This window comes from Poeciliopsis prolifica, unplaced genomic scaffold (genome assembly GCF_027474105.1).
Source record: "Poeciliopsis prolifica strain line A6 unplaced genomic scaffold, Auburn_PproV2 SCAFFOLD006, whole genome shotgun sequence".
Classification (NCBI taxonomy): domain Eukaryota; kingdom Metazoa; phylum Chordata; class Actinopteri; order Cyprinodontiformes; family Poeciliidae; genus Poeciliopsis; species Poeciliopsis prolifica.
The window spans coordinates 9,270,315-9,280,832 of record NW_026562381.1 but is presented as its reverse complement, the minus strand read 5'-3'; positions in this window follow the sequence as shown (position 1 = coordinate 9,280,832).

Below are 10,518 nucleotides of genomic sequence, written 5' to 3'. Positions count from 1 at the left end.
TTTCTCTCATCATTTTGCGGAATGTTTATGCAAAAGTCTCGGGTGTTAAGATGTTATTTTTGGCAAATGTGAGCTGTGCCTCTGAGTCTTCCTTGGCCAGCAGGAATTTTTGGCTTTTTAACTTTTTTATGGATGACATATCTTCAGTCTCTTATTGTTCATACATGAACACTGAACAATGACTTTGAGTAGATGTGCCCTCTCTTCTTGAATGTCTGTAGATAAGAAAATTGTGCATGCACTTCTGAAAACTTTTCATCTACATTATGTTTAAACTGGTTTGAATGATTTCCTCTTTCTACAGGTCTAGCAATAGCACCTCTTTGACCTGAGCTTTGCAGAGAGCATGGTTAACCCATTGTCAATTAAAAATTAACAAGGAGGATTACTTTTTAGGATATGGAATCCTTTATTTATACAGGAAAAATCTCTTGAGACAATGAGTCTCTTTTGAGACTCACAGAGCAACCTGTTACATCACGAAAACATGAAAATAACAATGCAATCTGTTAAACACTTCTAAAAATGAAGGTTGATGTGGATAGCTTTTTCCTCTTAAAAGAGGGTTTTGGTATTTACTCAGGTTAATCGTTTAATCATATTTGAAGAAAATTAGAATCCATATGTGATGTAGTCAAGGAATGCATCTCCACAAGCTGTCCTTTCTACTACATGGCTTTGTTTTAGTTTACCTTTCTGGGGCCTCCCTTACGTTTTACTCAGTGTTGGGCTCTTTTTTCTGTCAGACATGTCGGTGAAGGGTATTTAAAAAATGCTGCATAAGGCCTTTTATTATATTTACTAAGCTCTAATTATTCACTTTGTCAATATTTTGTTAGTGAATAGCTATTAACTAGCAATCAGCAATGGTTAACAAAGTGCATCGTTTGAAGTAGTACACACACTAAATGTCTTTTTAATGTGGCTGGTTTCAACAGGATGAAGATTCCTTTTCAATGAGGTAAACTGCTGCAAAGGCTTCATGCAGGTGCTTTGGGTTAATGAAGCAAAAATAAGGTAACAAGTGACTCTTTGTTTTGCTGATCCTAGTGGAGATGCTACTTCTCTGTGTCTAGCAGTAAAGTCTGAACAAGATAATAAACCACAGTGAACCTGAGAGATGAACTAGAAGCTTCAAAAACAGGGATAATAACTCAGATGGGGGGCTTATTTTCTGCTTGAGTAGACCCGAGGCACTCAGGCAGCACTAATAAGGGGTGAGGGAGGACTTGGATCAAGGTAGCTTAATGCTGCAATGTACTGTTATGCTGCACAGGGGGCATATGAAATCCTGCCAGTTTTAGGATGATATTTATAAAACATCAACTTCTTTCACTGCAGCTCTTTCAGACGCAGTCCTGGGACCAATCTTTCATCTCTAAAGCAAAACATTTGATTAGCTTTACTGAGGAGATAATTTCAGTTAGTAAAAATCTCTGATCATAAAAAAAATAGGAGAAAGAAGCATATGTCATATAATTTTCTGTTTGACAATAGAATGAAAAAATGTTCAACATATGCTCCATGCCATATTCTTTAGTTTTTATATTTCAAATGTCTGAGATTAATGAATCAATGCATATTAATTGTCACATATATGTTTTGGCCTTCCATTCTGCCTTGACAGCAGAAAGAGACAAGTTCTGCAAGTTGTCTTTGTGACAAAACAACAAAAGAAAACTGAATGACTGAGCTCCTTTACAGAGAGAAGCATCAGAACAATCGGAGAAGACAATGAATCACCCTTAGTGCACTTACAACAGTCAGTTCAGTGACACTGAGGTGGATGTTCTGAGAAACTAAGTGTGATGAATGTGTTTTAAAGACATTTTTACAGCTCACCATCAACATTAGGGGGCAGTATAACACTGGATCAATTTCCTGCAACAGCCACGCTTTACTTCCTCTCGTTCTTTATATTTGTCATTGTTGGATTTTAAATGAATAATAAATGAAAACTTATATAAGCCTGTAAGCATGTTGTTGCAATCAGCAAAATGTAATATTTTTTGGACGGAATCCCTTAACATGAATGTGATGAAAATGAAATGTGGTTATTCGGGAACATTGCTTATTGGCAGGGACTGTGTATTCTTAAGTAATAACTCTTTTCACATTCCTAAACTAACAAGCTGTTTTTTTTAGTTTAACTAAAGAATCTTCCAAGAAATAACATTTACATAAAAATTTCCCTGCTTTTGCCAACATAACTCAAAATTAAGCTGTTTCCACTGATTGTACTTGAGATTTTTTTAGCGATTGAATTGAGTCCACCTGTGATAAATTCTGTTGATTGGACCTGATTTGGAAAGACGCACACCTTTATATATAATGTCTCTCAGTTCATGAGAAACCCAATGCTCTGCTCTGATGAAACAAATAATGACCTCTTTGGTGTGAATGTCAGATGTCATGTGTAGAAGAAACCAGGGCAGGGCTCGTCATCTGGAGAATGGGGGCAACATCATTCTACAGACATTTTTTGCAGCAGGAACTAATTAGGACAGAGGAAAATATGAATGCAGCAATGTCCAGATACATCCTGAATAAATCCTGCTGCAGGATGTCTTCAGTCTGAGGCAATGGCTCATTTGTCAGCAGGACAACAACCCAAGATCTTAAAGGGGTGGCTTCAGAACTGCCTGTGAATGTCATGGAGTGGCCAAGCCAAGTCCATGTGAGTCTGACTCAACACATCTGGAAAGATGTGAAATTGACTGAAGGATGTCTGTCATCCCAGCATGATGGAGCTGGAGTCGAACTGCATAAAGATGGGTGTGCTAAGCTGTGACAATTTTATTTATTTATTCAATAATCATTTGACCAGTAAGTAAGTGCTGATGTTAATAATTTCAACGCTCAAATGAACAATTTCTTCTTCAAGGGAGATCAGGCAATGATAGGTAGCAGCATAAAGTATTCAAAAAATGTGGAGGTTATAATTTCTGCCAGAGGTTTAGCAAAGTGTTCGGCAAAGGCTGTGAACTCTTACTTAAATGTAATTTCTTTTCTCTATTTTTTACTTCTTATGTTGTAGAGAATAAGAGGTATTATTTATTTCAGGTATTACTGAAATAGATCAAGTGAAATGCTGCCAACAGGCAGGTGTTGACGTGATCTGCATCTGGACCTAAATCTGCAGAAAAGTTAGTGGATATCTTCAGGAAAGAAGACAGACGGAGAGTCTTTTGCCCAGACCAAGACTTCTCTTCAGGCTAAATTGCTGCTTGGTGTAGTCTGAACAGCTTCAATGCAGTGATAGTGACTGAGTGAGGGCAAGTCTGGTCTGAGAGTTGGATGTGAAATGACATCTCCATACACTGAACCCACCAGCCCGTTGCCTTCAGAATGTCTCATTTAGCACCAGAGCAGAAATGCAGAGAGAAACGTTCAGATACATTAGTGTTGTGGAAATGGTCCAAGGTTAACAGATTGAATCATCTGAGCTTTCAGGTCAACAGTAGTACTTTTTTTTAAACTGAAAGAAAGATAACAGCTCATGTTTTCTCTTGAATGTCTCGCCAATTACATTTAAACCAGTTCAGCTGCCACTTCATTTAATTGATAATCAGGATTTTTTTTTCTTTTATTACTATTTTGCTAAAATATCAAAGGGTCTGTTTTATTCAGGCCATTCAATTAATTGCACTTAGTTCTATGTTCACTATCAAGCTGAAGTATAATACCCAACACATTAAGTTTGATGGGAATAAAAACTGATTGCATAAAGTCACGTATGTAAAGAGACTTTCTTCATGTTAATAGATACAGTATGAAAACATTGCTGACTGTTTTCATATGAATGTGGTTTTACAGAAAGAGTTGAAGTGAAAGATGAAACTTCATAGTTTGCTCTGCAAACTTCATTGATTGAATCCCATTTAAAATGTTCAATATATTCCAGGAAAATTTCCTCTATCCTAAACATGTTCTTTGAAATGTGCTCGTCAGAACATCTGTCTGTTTATCTTAGTTATTGGACTCATCATTACAGACACCAAGGGTCGTTACTTAGAAGTGCTGCAATGGATGCTTATTTGGTTTTCAGTGAAGATTGTTGGACCAAATTGAGAAAACCTTGAAATAAACTCCAGTACTTCTATCAAACATCGCAGTGTCATTTTCAGGCAGATGTTTCCTGAACTGTGTTAACCATTGACTTATCAGTTATCATCAATGTGTTTGAGATTAAGTTCTTCTGATGATACACGTTATGAATAATATTACATAACTCCTGGAAATAGGATGCATATCTTTTGATGTACATTGCTGATTGTTTTCATTTGGACAGATCCTGTTAATTATTCTATTTCACTAATTGCATCAAGCACATAAAGTTGGTTCTTCAGCTTATAGCTAAAAGATTCTCTGCTAATAGGAAAATTACCCCATAAAATTGTTTCATCTCAAAGGTATGAGACTGAGAAATTGCCTCTAAAGCTGTGCATGTGTACAGAAATTATTTTTAAAAAATGGAAAGGAAAAAATATCCAATCCAAATCTATTTCCAAAATTGTTTTCACTCAGTCTTACTTATGTGCTTTGTATCATTGTCCCATGCACAATCAAATCACATTTGAGCTGCAGATCATGAATGAATGGCTAAATATTCTCCTTTAGAAATATCCGATTCAGACTCCTGAATCAGCATCACAACTATCACCATCATACTATCAACATGGAGGTGTCTTTAAAGGACAGACTCTTTTAAAAACGTCTACATTTGCTTCAAACAATTTTGACAATGATTTAAAGGTTTCGAGCACAACTTCACCTCCTTCCAAGATGCATGGAGAAGGACAAAGATATTGCAGTGAAGAATGCCTAAGCCGAACATGTTCCTCTGTTAATAATGTTGGTTCTTTAGTACGTACGGTAAAGTGTTGCTGGAATCTTGAAATTGAGCAGTAAGTTGTGCTAAATGTCTTTAGATCCTCAGGGCATGAAGTGTTTGGGGGAGAGGCAAGGTAAATCCTGGACCGGCTGACAGTCCACCACAGAGTTGCATTTCAATACTGAACCAAAAAAAATGTGGACAGTCACAGTTAGGTCATAATTTATAAAGAGGAAGTAATATACATTTTACATTGGAAAATAAAATTGTATCTCCGTTTTGAAAAGAAAATTCAAAACTGCTAACCCTCATTAAAATTTGTTTTATTTTCAACATTTTAATGTTAAAACAAGAAAAACCTGACGACACTTTAATAGGTGAATACTCTTTACTTTGCCATGTATCATCAGTTCCCACATTTTCTTACTGACTTATTCTAATTGTAGTAAAATATTTTACCTGCTATTTATACAATACCATAATATTTTCCTGATTTCTTTCTTATTTTGGTATACGAACTTGCAATCAGAAATATTAAAATATGTCCCCTTTAAAGGCATTGTGGCGATGATGTGGATGAAGTATTAAGTTCGTTAAACTTTGAAGTTTAAAGTAAAATATAAACCTCTTGTGTAACAGTGTTACATCCTCGAGTTCAAGGCATCTTTTAGCTTTACAACTTTTTAAAGAAGTGTTGAAAAGCTTCAAACACTTCAGAGTCAGATTCTGAGCTCAGACTCAGTGATGTTTGATGTTTTTCTACCTGCCCTCTTTAAATCACGCAAACTTTTTCAATCACATTTAAATCTGGTGACTGGCCAGGCTGCTCAGGTCAAGCGCTTGGCTGTTTGCAAAGCACGCATACCTGTGGTTAATAACTCCAACAAGTTCCAGGCTGGTTTCTGCAGCCCATAGAGCTCTCTCCCAAAACACTGTACTCCTCTTCAAATCCTTGTGGTCCAAAATGGTCTGGGTTTTGGAGTCCATCCACAGTGCTTTTTCTGTAGTGCATGTTTTATAGCTGCTGCAGAAGCCCGTCTATCTGCCCTTATAAAGTGTTTTCTTTTATATGGATGTTTTTCTTACTTGTCCTGATTAGGTTGCTAAGAACTCGATTAATTATTTTTTACCGCAGCCAACCAGGTTTGAATGACTTGTACATTTCCTAAAAATTGTCTCAATAGTCTTGAAATGTTTTTTTTGTCTGTTTTTTTAGCTTTGTATACAAAATGTCCTTCCATTAAGATGAATCACCATCCTCTCCCAGTTGTTTTGGCTCTTCCTTTGACCTTCATGATTTCAACTCACTTAGACTATCTGAAGTCATGAATTTGTTTGTGTACTACATTGCCACAAATTTACGTCACACATGTAAACTTCTTTTACATCTCCAGAAAATTTTATATGACATTGGCCCAAAATTCACCTCTAAAACTATAACCTGTCTTGGAAGGGACTGCTCAAGGTTTGGAATGTGTTTATGAAACTTTTTAGCCATTCTTACAGATGCACATTTGCGAGGTCAGACACAGATGCTGGACAAGAAAGCCTGGCTCAGAGTCTTTACTTTAATATAACCTTAAAATGGAGGTCAGTTAGGTATATTTAAGATTTGCCACCAAAGTGATTGTGGATTTCAGCTTTACGAGAAGTCCAATGTACCTCTATCCAGAAATGTCACCAATTTTTGCGGTTGGCTGTCTGCTTCCTGGTGCTGGATTTTATATTTATGTGAACACAGAATGATTGAAACACCTGAAATCACTGATCTGCAGGGTTGAGCAAAAATATTTTGCTTTTCAGAGTAAATTATCAATTTTCAAAATAAATTGAAGTCGCTGTCAAATTTAAACCAGTCTGTGGCATGGCAATCTTAACAACTTTGCCTTTGTTGGCTTTATGCACCCCTTAATTCTAACAGATATTAGCCAAAGAGGAATTATGTTCTTTGAAAATGAGTTGATGAGTCCCTAAAATTTTAAGGAGGAAGTTAAAGATTTCAGATTTTCTCTGCAGACTTTGGGACTGTAATGAGCTTTACTGAACTGAGATTTTACAATCCCTTCTTACTTTTATTTAGCAAATATCAAACAGATGGCTTACAAAGACTTATGATGGCCATTTATTTTTGATTGTTGTACAAGATTTAAACCAAAGTTCTGATTGAGGATGACATTTCGGAAATGTCAGAAAGGGTAAGGAGTTCAGAGCTTCGGGTTGGCTTATCTTTTGTTGGTTTCCTGTATTGCACTGTCTCAGGTAATGACTTTATTCACAGGGAGCTGTCTCAAGGTTCTTCCCGCCGGGAGTGGAAAACAAAAGCAAATTGCAAAGTCTATGGCTGTATTTGAGCTAAAACTGCATATTTATATAAACCTGCTTATATGGCAAAGCTTAACCAAGGCTGAACCTTGAAAACCGAGGGATCAGTTTCTAAAGCTGTAGTGATTGTGAGTTTTTTGGCTACTAGCTTATCTAAGCAATATTGGAAAGATTATCTTATTATACTCCATGTGCAAGGTTCTGATCTTTATCAATGAATGGAAAATATTTCCATGTTTACAGTTGAAACAAGGATGTTTCTGTTATACATAAAAGGAAAAGTCAGTAAAGTCCATACACCGTAGTTTATGTCAAAATTTATTTCCACAATATCTGCACAATGCAAAGTATTCTAATTTATGAATTCCAAATACCTTAATATCACAATATGTACGAGATAATAAAGACAGATAGATATGACAAGACATTCATTTCGTACTGATTTGTGTTTAAATTTTTCATATTTCTCTCTCAAGTTAGATCAGATGACTTGAGGAATTATTTTTTTACATTAAGTAAACTCAGTAACATTCATCTTTCAATGCCTTTTCTATAATCTCCTAATCCTTTAGATGTTGCAAGACTGAATGAGAGACTGGGGACAGCCTTCACAGGTCGTAAGGACATCTGGACTGCTCTCTTGTTCTGGCTTCTATTTCATAAGGCATTTCCAGTGACACTTGCAGAGAATGAAGATGCATAAGTTGACCAAGTGTTGGCACAAAGCACATATTTGGAAGACTATGCAGCATCAAAGGAAGAGAAGGGGAGTCTGGAGCCATGTGGTGCAGAATGATGCTACCAGAGTACTTTTCAGGTGGGCACTGATAAGACATTGGTGAGCCCTGTGGCACAGGCCCAAATTTGGATGGAACCAGCTGAATTAGCCGCTGCGATTTCCTCCGCATCAGCGAAAGAAAGGGCTGGCAAATTAAGTAAGGACGATGAAAAGGACCGGAGGAGGAGAGCCATTTTCAGAGTACTTGAATTCCAGTCACCAAAACAGGAAGTGCCACAGCCCTTTCAGATACAGCTTCCGGTTGCCCGCACCGCGCCACAGGGCCGGGGCGGTTGTGCGCATGCGCGGCTCACCGCAACAACAAATAAAGCGGATGTGGGGTTGGACAACTTCCGGTGGCTATAGCGTTAGCATTAAAAGGCTAGGAATATGGCTCAGTCTCGGCGCAGTTGGTTTTGTTCAGTCCCTGGTTGTTTATGTGGGGCAAGAAAACAGCCATATCTGTTATATCATGCGTTCCCGACGATCCCGGACCAACGGAGGCAGTGGATCCAGGCGATCCGAAGAGACGAAGGTCCGAACTTTTGCATAAAGACGGGGAGCACTTTTGTATGTAGCCGCCACTTCACAACGGAGGATTTTGTTAGCGGATCCACCACCAGCCACCTTAGAAGTGGAGCTGTTCCTTCCCTGTTTGCCTGGAATAACTTCACTGCACCGGCAATGAGAGAGTCTGCTTTCGAGAGGGCTAAGAAACGGCAGTTTGTCCTCTCAGAAAGCTAGCCAGGCTGAAGATGCTACTGCGGACCATGACTACACGACACATCCACCCGCAGGTAAACGTCTAATAAAGATAATACATTGTATATATTTTTCATGTAAGATAATTTCAATAAAAATATAACTGTTGCTATATTATTATTATTATTATTATTATTATTATTATTATTATTATTATCACATAATAATGAAATTATGAGATTATGTGGTTATGTATTTTGTGGAGAGATTAAGTCAATGGCTGTATACATACATGCTCTGACTCACATGTATTGATCTTCACAGAAGTAATGTTTCAAATATATAATTAAAACGTATTGCTAACCGTATGTTTTGCTAATTTATTTTGTGGTTTTACAGGTGCACTTGATGAAGCTCTGGATTACATCAAGGAGTTGGAGGCCAGACTTTAAAAAGTGGATTTGTCTGCCACACTTTTTAGTCGCTACTGTGCCTCTGATGACCAGATCCGGTTCTACACCAAATTTCCATCTGAATGTGTGTTCCGGATCTTCTGGGAGTCCATTGTACCCTCTGCATCTGCATCAGACCCCGACCCCACTAGGGACAAAGGTGTAAAGAGGATGGCTGGATGGAATTATCTGAAAAACTTTGATTATTCTGCTATTATATAAATAGACATAACTTTAGCAAACCTAAATGACATTATAATCTGCCTGAAATAAAAATGGTTATTGTTTTTTTTATTATTTTCTTTCATGTAAATATCTAGTAACAGGCATCTTCCATTCATTTTAAACATGTATTTAGATATATATCTTAATGAACATTGAGGAAGTTCAGATTTTAAACTTGAATTGTTGCATTGAGGTGGAATAATATGCTTGGCTAGGGAATTAGGCTTTGTTGCTTTTTGGTCAACCCCCTGTTCTTAGAAATTTAATCTAATAAAAAATAAAATTTTCTGAATGGCTGTGAGGAGGTGAAGCATTTAGAAGAGAATAACAATCTATTAAAACTTTATTGGTGTATGCTGTTAATTTATGGCTCTTGAAATGCATTTTTTTTCTCTCTTTATCTAAGAGGAAAAACATCAATATGCTCAACTCAATATGGCTTGTTCTTTTGTCCCCCCATCTCAGTCTATTAAGCTGATAAGTTATTTCAAGTTAAGCTTCACTTACTGCCAACAACAAAAAAACTTTCATTTTATCCAGATTTCAGTTACTTATGACTTTTCTAGTTATTTTAGAGCCACGTGGAAAAAAATTACTCCCCAATAAAGTTTTTGTTTTTTCCAACTTTTTACTATTGTATGTTTAGTTTTTTATTATCAACAATTAATAACATGATTGATACAGCAATGTATTATTTTAATGGAATGCACCCCTTTTAATTAAACTGAAATTTTTATAAGTTAGTTTTATATAAATTCTACAAAGAAAAATAATGGCATAAAATGTTTGTGGATGAATTTTTGAAAGATTCTACATAAATTTGTGTTATGAAGTGTTATTGCTGCACATTGTTCCTTGAATCTTTCCTTTTTTATAAGGTTATAAGAGGACAAAACAATACCTATTTGTCTAACCAAAAACTTTTAAGAAGCAGATCATAACAGAGTTCAATAGTAAAGTGGTAGACGAAAATGTATTTTAAAATTCAGAACAATCGTTCTCAATAAATTTTGTTTTCGTTTGTCCTACCTATCTTGACCCAAGCAAGCAAAAAAAACAAAAAAACACATTTGCTCATTCAGGAGCCAGGGCATTATCTTTTTTGCAAGGAGAATACACGGAATAAATTATTAAATAAATAGTGTGTTAGAATATTGTCCCCGTTGCTATTATACAAAAGTAACTTAAAATAACCAAAACAGGTG